This window comes from Lepisma saccharinum, chromosome 12, assembly GCF_977018435.1.
Source record: "Lepisma saccharinum chromosome 12, izLepSacc3.1, whole genome shotgun sequence".
Taxonomy (NCBI): domain Eukaryota; kingdom Metazoa; phylum Arthropoda; class Insecta; order Zygentoma; family Lepismatidae; genus Lepisma; species Lepisma saccharinum.
The window spans coordinates 43,584,331-43,596,160 of record NC_139240.1 but is presented as its reverse complement, the minus strand read 5'-3'; the positions used below and the strand labels follow the sequence as shown (position 1 = coordinate 43,596,160).

The 11,830-nt window shown below is 36.8% G+C and overlaps 1 protein-coding gene across 6 annotated transcripts in view; it reads left to right on the top strand.

Annotated features, from left to right (window-relative positions):
- The first annotated feature begins 7,334 nt into the window (after window positions 1–7,334).
- Rhau (ATP-dependent RNA helicase Rhau) overlaps window positions 7,335–11,830 on the top strand; it is an 80,774-nt gene continuing 76,278 nt past the window's right edge. For 3 of the 6 annotated variants that reach the window (XM_083132228.1, XM_083132227.1, XM_083132223.1), the window contains exon 1: window positions 7,335–7,581. The gene's annotated coding sequence lies outside the window, so the exon portion shown is untranslated. Of the gene's footprint in view, window positions 7,582–7,636; window positions 8,172–11,830 lie in introns of those variants that run through there. The other 3 variants (XM_083132224.1, XM_083132225.1, XM_083132226.1) reach the window with 3 other exon arrangements.

The following is an 11,830-nucleotide window of genomic DNA, read 5'->3' as shown; positions in this document are numbered from 1 at the left end:
TTCAACAGGCGACTTTTTTTAAAAAAAATATAATATGATTTAGAAAATGATGAAATGCTAAATGAGAACACGGACTGTGTAACACACCGACCAGAAAATTTCAGTAACATGGATTTTCTCTATACGTTTGCATTGTACGTACTTTGCCCCATTTTAAAAGTAGCGCGTTTTCAGTTATGTCACTAATCATGAAAGGAAATTTCGTCTCAATATCCCTTTCCTCAAAGAAATAAAATACTTTCCCTCTCTGAATCGAGATTGGTGTGGGGCACATCCAGCAGCTAACACTTCGCGAAAAGCGGTTCCTCAAAAGAGCTGAAAGCACCAAACTTAACACTGGTAACCAACTTGCATGCATTATTTGCAGTTAGAATTCTAATAATGCCTACTTTGATAGTTTAGGAGGCCAGGCTTCGAGGTGTTAGCAACACATTTTCGCTACATGTTAGCAGATGGGTGTGCCCCGCTCCCGGCACAGCTCTGAATCTTCCATGGAAACACTGCTTCAACAAGCTCTGTACGTCCACTGCCTGCTTCTTCACGCGCTCGTACACGATCGGCACTCTTCGGAAGTCAGGGAGAGGGGGTGAGAGAGAGAAAAGAGGCCGGCCTCTCAGATTACATTGCAGGCGTACGCACCCCTGAAATTATGCTTTCCCGCACGAATCACATAGGTTGTTATGGGACCAGCTGAGGCACTCTCAGGCGGGCCTCGCTGAATGCGCAGATACGGTTCCAGGCAGGGTTGCAAACTTGCGGTAATTATCGGAAGACCAAGAATTTCAGTTTTCTTTTATTAAGCGTCGTTTAATGAAATTTATAAGTAATAAAATAATCCGTTATAGACAAATATATTAGGGTAGGCCCGGCCTCCGGGCCTCATAGGACGCTTCGCCACTGCTCATAATATTTGAGAGACAGATATTAAGAAAGATATATGAACGTGTGAGGGAAGATGATGACTGGAATATAAGATATAATGCAGAGCAAGATGATTTAATAAAAGGCCAGGATATAGTGAGATTTGTGGAGAGAATGATGGAAGACAGGATGCCAAAAAGAATGTTAAGAATGTAAGAGAAAAGCTTCACCACACAAGAAGAAAGGGCAGACCATGACTTCTATGGATAGTTGATGTCCCTGCAAACTTGTGTACGATAGAATTTAAATGATAGAGGAGAAGAATTGATGACAGAGTGGAATGGAGGAGGGTGATTGTGGAGGAGGCCAAAGCCCACCAAGGGTTGTAGAGCCAGAGAGAGAGAGAGAGAGAGAGATATGTTGAGCTAGATGCACTGCATACAATATTACATGTAATAATGAGGAGAATATTTAACTTGTCGTTCTTTTACTGTATATGTACATTAGGCCTACTGAAGGTGTTCATTAGGAAACCTTTGATTTTCAGTAGATTTCCGAGAGACACAGGAGTACAATTGAATCAGAGAGGGGAATATTACATAGTGTGTACTGGGGACAGTATAAAATATTCCATGATTACTATTGTTAACCTTCGTTTTGAAAGTTGTTTAATGGAAAAAAATAATCGAGTATTATTTTAAACGGAGTTTGTATTTACCACTTTGGATTTACTTTGGTTTGGTCTACTCCTTTTATTGGAATTTTTTCTCAAAATTTTAAGAGTGGCTGTAGCTCCATCAGCTCCACCAGCATGTGTGAGTGGCTGGAGGGCATGAGACAATGAGATACACAGATTAAATAAACAAGTCTAATCTGTGCGATTAGGCAAGGAAGATATACCCCCCCCCCCCGCCCCCGAGCAAGGTGTCTCATTTCGAGCTCTGTGTAGTATTCTGTGAACAATGCCAGAATGTCTGTGTCGTGTGTGATCAGGGCTGTTTCAGTCTTATGGGAGATTGGTTGACCGTAGTTAGTATTCTGTGTTTCTACTGTTCCTCGCGAACCGGCTGAAGTCAAATTCGTGTCCATATTCACGAACCTTTTCTTCTACTAAATTTTATTGCGAGAATGAGAGTAGAATACGTGTAATATTTACAAATAGTACCAGGAATGTACGTATTCTACAACTCTTTCATTTACACAATATTTAGTTTCTAATTTGGATAAGTAGCTTCATCCGGCCGACCAGTCTGTTTACATTTTGAAATTGTGTCGTCTGATTCTTGTCATTAGAATATTATTTTGGGGATGCGATAAGTGTTGCCTAATGTAGTTAATGAAATCGTAATTTAACATTGTATGAAATCACTGCGTAATACGTATCAAAGCTTTTTTCAAAAAGTGATAAAGAAGTATCGCCAAACGCGAACCAAATTCCGTTCATTTCATCTCTGTGGTACAGGCTTGCATTCAGTATCGAAATCGAACTTTCTGATTGTAATTGTGTATCATTTGTTGTTTAAAATAAAAACTCAGGAATTTTAATGAAATGGTAATAATATTATATACTGTTCTGTAAGGGCCAAGTTCCACGTGTATAACTTATTCTGTGATGTTATGCTTCTACAATAACTTATTTTTTAATTCCTCTCGTATTTTCTTGCTTGAATGGTTTAGGTGGACCAGGTTTGGTTCTCTTACTTTTATAATTATACACACGCGCGGAAATAATCAGATAATTAAACCTAATGATCCTATCCTACTTATGTTATGATTCTGGTAATTATTTGAAAATAGTCGCAGCCTTTTCTATTTGTATGTAGCTAATGCTTAAGGATCATTTGAGGTAAATGCAGCTTTGTATTGAAAGCAACATATTTTCAGTTACTATTTTCACCAAGTGGTCAACCTCGTTTTTGTGCAATTTTCACCTAAACTCATGATTCCTCACAATGTGGGAATTATTTTATAAAACAGTCACGTTCTCTTGTAAGATTTTGTTTTGCATTGCTTGTTAGGTTCTATGTCTCAAAAAATAATCATCTATACCATGTGATATCACTGCTCTCTCTAAAAAGTGGTAATAATAATCATCATTTTTAATTTGTGTTAAGCTCTGTGGTTAGTTGAGTGATTTAACTTGCAAAAATTGACAATGTGTGAAATATAATAGCATCTGTACTTAATAATAAAGGTACCAGTTTCATAGATCCGAGACACATTAAAATCAGATATTTTGTGTTTTGCATGGTTCGTACTTACCAATTGTGTATCGTGGAACATAGTTCAAGGGGCCAATATGCTTTTTACATGAAAACAAACACTTTTTCTACTAATTTATCTAAGTGCTACTGAACGCACGTAACGGTGCTATATCGCTTACTTTGTGAATGATATCGCTTCTTTTGTTTTCGAATATCAGTGTTTTCCAACCTTCACCGAAAGATACCTACTATTGTGTTCGTCACGTGTGCAAATTGTACATTATGCACTGGTAGCTGACGGACAGACCCACGAACCATTCCGATAAGGTTAGGTTTGGTTAGGTTAGGCAAGAATAGTTAAAAAAAGGGTGGGTTGGAAACACTGACATGATTTCCCGGTCAAATAGATACCACGATGAAAGAAAATACCTCTACTAACGTTGGAAACCTTAGAGAAACTCATTTCCATAACTAGTTTCTTCTGTAAAAATGAAGAAATGTGTCTCCGATGTATGAAACTGTTACCATAATAAAAAAAAAAATGGTGAAAATAACTTGATCTGCTAGTCTCAACACCTCATGAATGTAGTTGCACATTTTTTTTTATTTTGAGAATAATTACTGAAAATCATGGTTCCCATTGTGTGATTTTTTTTATTTTTTAGAAGCTATACAAGAGAATGAAAAGGTGCTTTCAGTACTGCAAACAACTGTGGGAATAACTTTGCAGTTCGGAGAAACCTTTCTGTGGGAAAAAAACAACACTTCAGAGTGTGATCATTTCCACAATTTATCTATTTTGATGAACATTTTTGTGTTCAGTAACATGCATGTATCATGATACACGCAGTACAGTAGTTACTGATATAACAGATTAATCAAGTCCAGTGAGATGTATGAAAGTAAGTAGTCTCTGCTGCACACTGTTTATGCTGTATTTCATTAAATACTAGTTGCTCATGTTATAAAACTATGCGTAATAACTACAGAAAGGAGGTATGGAGTAGCAAGGTCCAATATGAATTTTTCATTTTTGTAATGGTGCTCGTATGTCCTTAGGAAAAAGCAGCCAAAGTTGATAATGAAGTCATGCATTTCTTAAAGTGAGTACATTAAGTACATTATTTTTGTTTGTTTGCCATAGCGTCGGTCAACTTTATTTTTTCAAAGTGTACTCTCATTTATGTGGCGAGCATTCTAGCATGTTGGCTACTGAAATGTTAGTGTCACCAGGAAAACAATGTTACCCATTGGGCAATTCCCAGTACATAGTATTTGAAGATGAAAATGCAAGAAAATGAATCCTACTGTACGGCACTGTAGAGCATTTATTTAATTTCTAGGAATTATCCACCTGTGTGCGTGTTTTATGCACACATCAAGATAGAAGAGATACAAATGCAAAGTCCGGTATGGGACTTGGACGTGGGAAGTGTAATAAATATGGCACTTCTCTGTTTAAGTCTCGTATCAGCTGGCACAAAGTTCATCGTGGAGGGAAATAAATCAACATTTCTTCATTCATGTTCAGCTATTTAGTAAATGATGAGTATTTGGTTTTTAAATAAGCTGTTTTATGTAAGAGATATTGTAGATATCATTTTATATATATATATATATGTGTGTGTGTAGATATTATTTTTGTTAATACTTTCTGTTTTTTTAAAGTAGAAATATTAATTTTCAATATTAGGGGTTTTCATTTTTTCAATTGTTTTAAATGCTGAAAGAAGTCTTCAAGGAACAACTATTAATTTTCCAAAGTATATTTTCATACTTTTCTTTCAGTGTAAAAATCATATATGTATAGTAGGTGCTGCTGCACTTGCTACAATAAGGTATGAAATTTCACTTCAACTTAATGGTCAGTGTCATGACAGTAAATTTGTGTTAAAAGGCTGAACCTTTTCATAACATTCAACCTAGTACTTTTTATTTATTTGATTTTTGAGAAAAATTCCGAGCATTCTCTTGGTAATTATTATATTGTTTCTGTGCAGACTAACCTATTTCTAATCAGTGCCATAAGCATGGGCGTCCACAGGATTTTTTCCAGGGAGGGGCAAGTAAGGCAATTTTTTTTTCCAGGGGGCAAAGGAGTCATATTTTCCCCCATAATAGTGATGTCCCTTCAAAAAACACTGCTTCAGTCTGAAATTATCATGTTCTTCAACGCTCTTATAATAATTAACATAAATTACTGACTGAAATGAAATTATGTGTGAAATATATACCTTTTGTCAGACATTCATTATCCAGGGGGAAGGGCGTGCCCCTCTCCCCTTTCGGACGTCCATGGCCATAAGGTATGTGAACTGATCCCTGACAGTATTGAAATTTTTATTATCGAATGGAGCGTAGTTGCTGTAGGCAGTCATTTTTTTCGTTTTAATATGTGGTAAACAAAATGTTTTATTGATCGGTGTATCCTCTATAGCGGAAGGATGTCAGGTTTTTTTTTTTTTTTTTTTTTCAAATATGGATTAGCATGACATAAATCGTTCTGAATTATTGTATACTTATTTCATTCCATTTCTCCACCCAAGAAAAAAAAGTCACCTATTTTAAGACTGTCATTTTCGTATGATGAAGAATGTTTTTAAAAATGCCTTTAGCAGTGGCGTACGCAAGGGGGGGGTTACCGGGTTTAAACCCCCCCCTTGAGCTTTTGAAATATTATGGAAAATGCTGTAGAAAAAATTAAAAATGGCTAATTTATCACAGTCAAAGATCTGCGACAGTAATAATAATAATAATAATAATAATAATAATAATAATAATAATAATTTGAATTATTATTCCCATGCAGCATGAAGAAAAACACAACATTCCAAACACAATCTAATTTTGTAATTTTTTTTTTGCAAAAAGTCGTGCAGTGACTCTCGCGAGAATTGTGAAAATTCTTTGCTTCGTCGCAGTGTGCCGACCCTATTGCAAACGTTCTTCCCGGTACTAATTTCACATCCCCTTGTGAACTCTCAAGTGATGCTGAGTCTACATCCACATCATTAAATAATGTTGAAGAAGTGCTTTGTGAATCACCTAGAAATGATAAATGTGTTGGAATGTCTATAAACTTACTTTTCAACAAAAACATAGACTCATGTCAGTGGAATTTAGCAACATGTATTCTCGCTCTTCATCATCATCATCCTGGGCGAGTTCCATAGGTAAAGGTAATGTAAATTCCCCCGTGCATATAGCACCGTGCCATGAAGGCACACGTAGTGGTGTGGTGGGCCGCAAAGATTCTCGATCTCGAACTATTTTGCAGGTGATGTGATCAGCACCATGCTCCGGCAGCCTTCATCCCCCAGGGTTGCTTTCAGGTAACCATTCCTATGAGGCTGAGTGCGGAGACAAGGCTGGATAAATTCCAACCAATTCCGGGAATCGAACCCGGATATCGCACGAAGTTGTCAGACTAGACCAGCGCGGCTCCTTGAATGAGTTTCATGTTTCGATTATTTCAATAAATTTAATATATTTGCTTGTTTTTATGGATTTTCTTCACACTTAAAATGTCTCACTTATCATACACAAATAACCGTTGATTAGACAATTATTTTGTAACAAAGAAACAAAAGAAATGTAATTTTGTTCTATTTCTTTCAACTGCATTAGTAGTAATTATTAGTAGTAATTAAACTAATTAATTAATTATAAGGATTATTAATTAATTAATTATTATTATTAATTAATTAAAGTATTTTAAAACAATGGTAATGTGAATTTGTAGAAAGTTTTCGAAATAACACCCCCCTTGATGAAATCCTGCGTACGCTACTGGCCTTTAGAGGAAATTATATATTTCCGCTTAAAGTAAGAGTGCAATTTCAGGAAGTTTTGGTAATAGTACGTTTTCCATATAATTTTCGTATACTTTTATTTTTGTGATAGAAATCAATTTTAATGCGAAAAGTTTGTACTTAAACGAAAGCATTGCATATAATTAATTTCCGCCACTTCTAACTACGTTTAGTCAATTTGCGCGTATAATTTATTATACGCGCAAATCGGCTGAACGCGGTTAGAAAGTATCGGAACGCGAATGGTACGGAACATGATAGTGTTTTGTCGTTTCGAGCAATCCGCGAGTCCTTGCGCATAGCGTTCGTCTTCTGTTTTTTCCCCGACGGTGCTGCCGTCGGTGGTCGCGAGGAAACGACCTTCCAGTGCCGCCATACTGTCAACTATTTTTAACCCGCAGCTGTAACATCTTGTAGTAGTATGTCTATGTGTGTGATTCTGTGAATTTGTTGCCGAAAGTGTTTTGTTTTTGTAGCTGCTGTTGTCTTTATCGGTATTCTAATTGCCATGGGCCGAACGTAGTAAATAGATAATCTGTGTTAGTGAGTTGACTGAATTGTGGGCTGAAAGAAGTGAAAACAAGAAAGATTAGGTTATAGGTTCAGTGAATAATCGTTATTGTAGTAATAATAGGAAATTCGAAAGCTCGTAGACTGCGTTGTGTAAAAGCGGTAAATGCAAAACCTATCAGCATGACAGCAAAGTAATTATCCTACTTTAATAATGTGTATATTTGTAATCATTTTTGAACACGTTGTTTTCTTTTATTAACATTATATTTCGTGTTGCAAAGTTAATGGTACTACTTTACTATACCGGAGACACCTATCAATGACTTATTTAGAAATTTTTTACATTGCTAAGGTACTATTCTGCATTGCGGAACATTTCTTTAGGTGAAATAATGAATTTCTAACGAAAATAATGTCTATTTCGTACATTAACGAGTACTTACTGTTGTTCCTTATTTCCCACAAACCATCCACGGGTAGCCTCAAAAACCATTGACGTTAGCCCAAAAATTCACGATAGCCCCACGAACCATCACTGGGACGAGGTATGCCTACTAGGTTAGGTTATGCCTGTTAGGTTAGGTTCCATTAGCACTCCTTTCGTTCAATTTAGCATATACGGATAATACGAGAGCATATTGTGCTCTCGTGCAGAAAGCAAATGGCGGCAGCAGCAATAGCGCGTTGGAAATAGATTTTCGTAGAAAACTACATGCATTCGAATTAAAATGGATCACAACTACATTCCCGAACATCAACAACGCTACAAAAAATGATTTGCGTAAGTACTTTCTCCTGTAAATTTGAAGAAATCAGTCTCCGGTATAGTAAAGTGTTACCAAGTTAATATAACTGGTCTGGTCTACACTTGGAAGCGGGCAGTTATTTTATAAGAACTACACTTCAACCTACAACGATTGTACAGCAAACAAAACTTTTTAAGCTGAATCTTGTGTCTTTTTCATGATAAGATATGGTACATGTCTATAAAGGAAAGTTTTTTTTTATAGGAAGGGAAGAAATGACGGCCCATGTTCCGATTGTTTAATTCCGACTAATCGTGGCTACACACTATTTTTTTTTACGTGGTTTGATTTCTATTTCTGTATATTCCTATATGATTGTTTGTTGGCAGCAACACCAGGTGGTGAGAATGGGAGCTATTTTCATCAGGTGTTAAGACTGGCAGAAAGTGCTGAACACCACAAATCACATGATGTTTTTGGAAGTATTTACAGAAGTAATTTTAATGCTTATGGCCTGACTAACGTAACAAGGAAAGCTGACCAAGTTCCTTTTGTTTTATTACGATTTCATCATGGTACGATGTACATTGTCTGTTTCAGCGATTACTTAAGATTTTGTTCAATATATGCTTTCGTGGTTAGGTTTAGTTGTCTTAGCATTAAAGTAAAGTCCCTAAATGCATTCTACTAAGGTTCCGTTTTACTTCTACATACATTCCTACGCTTCTACGACATTTACTGTCACTTGTCGACAAAGAATATCTTGTCCATGGGAAGTGTGCATGCTTGCATAAGGTAATTTTTAAGTTGTTTTTACAACATAAATAACTTTTTTCGAGTCCAAACCGTGCTAGCTAATTACTTTAGGGAAGGTTCAAATTTCATGTGACAGTGATTTCCAAAATTCTACGATAATAAGCTTTGTGCAAGGAGAAATCATAAAATAATCGGAACCGTTAACAGGAAAGCATTTTGGAATGTAATACCTGTTCATACATACACAAAATGACATATTAGCAGTAGCATTCCATTTCGGAACTCCGTGGTATACTCCAAAGTACTTGTCAACTGCATGGAAATAAGTACAAACTGATGTAAACTTGATACAACTAAAGAATGCATGGATCCATGTAACAGGCTATGCCAGGTCGTAGATCCTGCACATGCACAGTTTGAAACCTGGTAAAAATAGCTCAGAAGCTAGCTGCAGCATCTGGTGAAGATAGTCACTCAGTTTTTTTAAGGCTGCTCTTTTCGAAGTGCACATGCTTACATAAGCAACTTTTCAAATCATATTTTCTCTGATAAATAATACTTAGTGAATCTTTTATCTGTGGTTTTTAGTTTTTCCCAGCATTCTAGAGCACTTCCTAATACTCCCATAAGACTTGCAAGAGTTATTAAACATTCAGAACTATTACCGAAATGACACATTAGTTAAATCAATTGTAATACATGGGAATTCTTAAGTAAAAGAAAAAAAAGTGCTGGTTCCCCAACCGTACCTCTGTGACAAAGTAGGCTAGACAATTTTTCACAGTTTCTAGATGTTTTGCATCATGTAAACATTTTCTGTGTATTCTTTATGGAGATATGATGTAGTGAAGAAATAATTGTTTCTGTGAGGCACAATTTTTCATGTGCACCATTATCTACTCATGGAGGTTTTAACCAAATGTGGAAATTATGTATTGGGACATCCCTTGTGGAATCCAGCAACGAAGATACACTTTTTAATCTCATGTATTTAAGCTGCAAATCCATACCTTTTGCATTTCAGAAATTACAGATATGGAAAATGTGAGATTTCAGCTAATTTTTTCACCATCGTTTTAATTATAAATTTCGGAACGACTTAAGATGACTGGACCCCCTCCATATTTGGCATACTCACTAATTGAGGCCTCCGAATCACAAATCTGAAGTCAAAAGTTGTCGGAAATGTCGAGAAATTGCAAAATAAGTGAAAATAAGGCTTTATTTTTCGAAATGGAAACCGTCTATTTTTGCAAAATTTTTTGTTTCACAAGGAAATACTTATATTCCTGATACTACCACGACACCAAATTTTAACTATGTTTGCCTAACCTAACCACACGTCAGTGGTTCGTGGGGCTAGTGTCAATGGTTCGCAATTATTTGGCAATTTCTAGACATTTCCGACAAATTTTAACTTCATATTCGTCATTAGCAGGCCTCAATTAGTAAGTATGTCAAATATGAAGAAAATCGGAGAGGGGTCCGGTCATCTTAAGTCATACCTAAATTTCAATATTTTGGCAATAATGGCACCTATAGTATTGATTCAGCCAGCATTAAAGAGCTTTTTCGCATGAGATTTACGTGCCTATGCCAGGGGGAATTTGAAGGTGGCATAATGAAAATGTGTATAGCAATTTTCTCAAAAATGGGTCTTAATTTTGTTCTCCAAAGGAACAAAAAGTTACCACCATTTTCTTTCCTACACATCGGGGCTGCTTCACTTTCATTGGTGGAATGCCATCGGGAAAAATCCACACTGTCAACTGACACTTATTTTCTTGATCAAACTGGTTAATCAGAGTTTCATCATCAGAAACTCATCTAGAGTGTCTTCCACCTTATCTCGCCAGCATTTCTTCGCACCATTCCACACGAACTTGCTTTTGCTCATCTGTCAAAGTGTGAAACACCCATTGGGATGCAACTTTCCTGACTTGTAAGTAATCATGCAGGATCTTGGACACTGGTGGTGATCCAATCTGTAATGCCACTTTACTGTCCTTAAATGTCACTCGATTGTTTTCGCAAATCATTTTTTTCCACAGTGACAATGTTTTCTACAGTCAGGTCTCTGGAAGCCCATTTCTCTCCTTGTCTTCCAATGAGTTTCGGCCTCTCTTAAGTTCTGAAAAATTGTCGCACAGGAAGGAGCAAGGTCCCCGAAAGTCTGTCGCAATCGCTCAAGGTTCTGGGTCTCATTTAACCCACTTTTAAAATCACTTATTTATCTGTAGGCAACTGATGCTGCTTGGAAATAAATAAAACCCTCCAAGCAACACCGGTAAGCCGAGCAGAATGAAACTTGCTTGTCTCAAAACTTTAATAGGGACCCTCGTACCATCATACACATGTAGCATATGCTATTTCATGTCTTTCATGCAGAGGTATTTACAGTAAAGGAGATGACCCTAGCATTGCTTGCTGTACTAAAATGTCATAGTTTTCTGACAGGAAATATAACTGTTGGTAACTGTGAATTTGGACTATGTGCCTGCATATGTACAGAATGAAAATTGCTATTTTTCAAGAGCTTGTAATGTCGAAACAAAGACTTTAGTGTACAAAATCTTACCAGAGAAGTTGTTCAGCTTGATGTCTTGTACTGCAGCATACTGAATGCACATAAAAGTTAAATGCCCACTGAGATGTGCAGAATCACGGCAACAGCACTTCTATTGAAATCACAAATGGTGTAATGCCCACTACAGGGAAATGCATGGAACTGAGGCGCGAAGAAGTCTGCAGATTATCATAAAGGCTATTGCCCACTGAGACGCCGGAAACTGGTCTGTTGTGTTCTGTTGCCTCGTCTCCGTGGGGTGTCAAGCGTAATTTGGTTTGACTTCTTCATGTCCTTCAAACAAGTGTTCTCGCGTTACCAGCCAGGTTAAGTCGATGGTCGCTTTGCAACGTTTCGAGTGCATACGTTGCT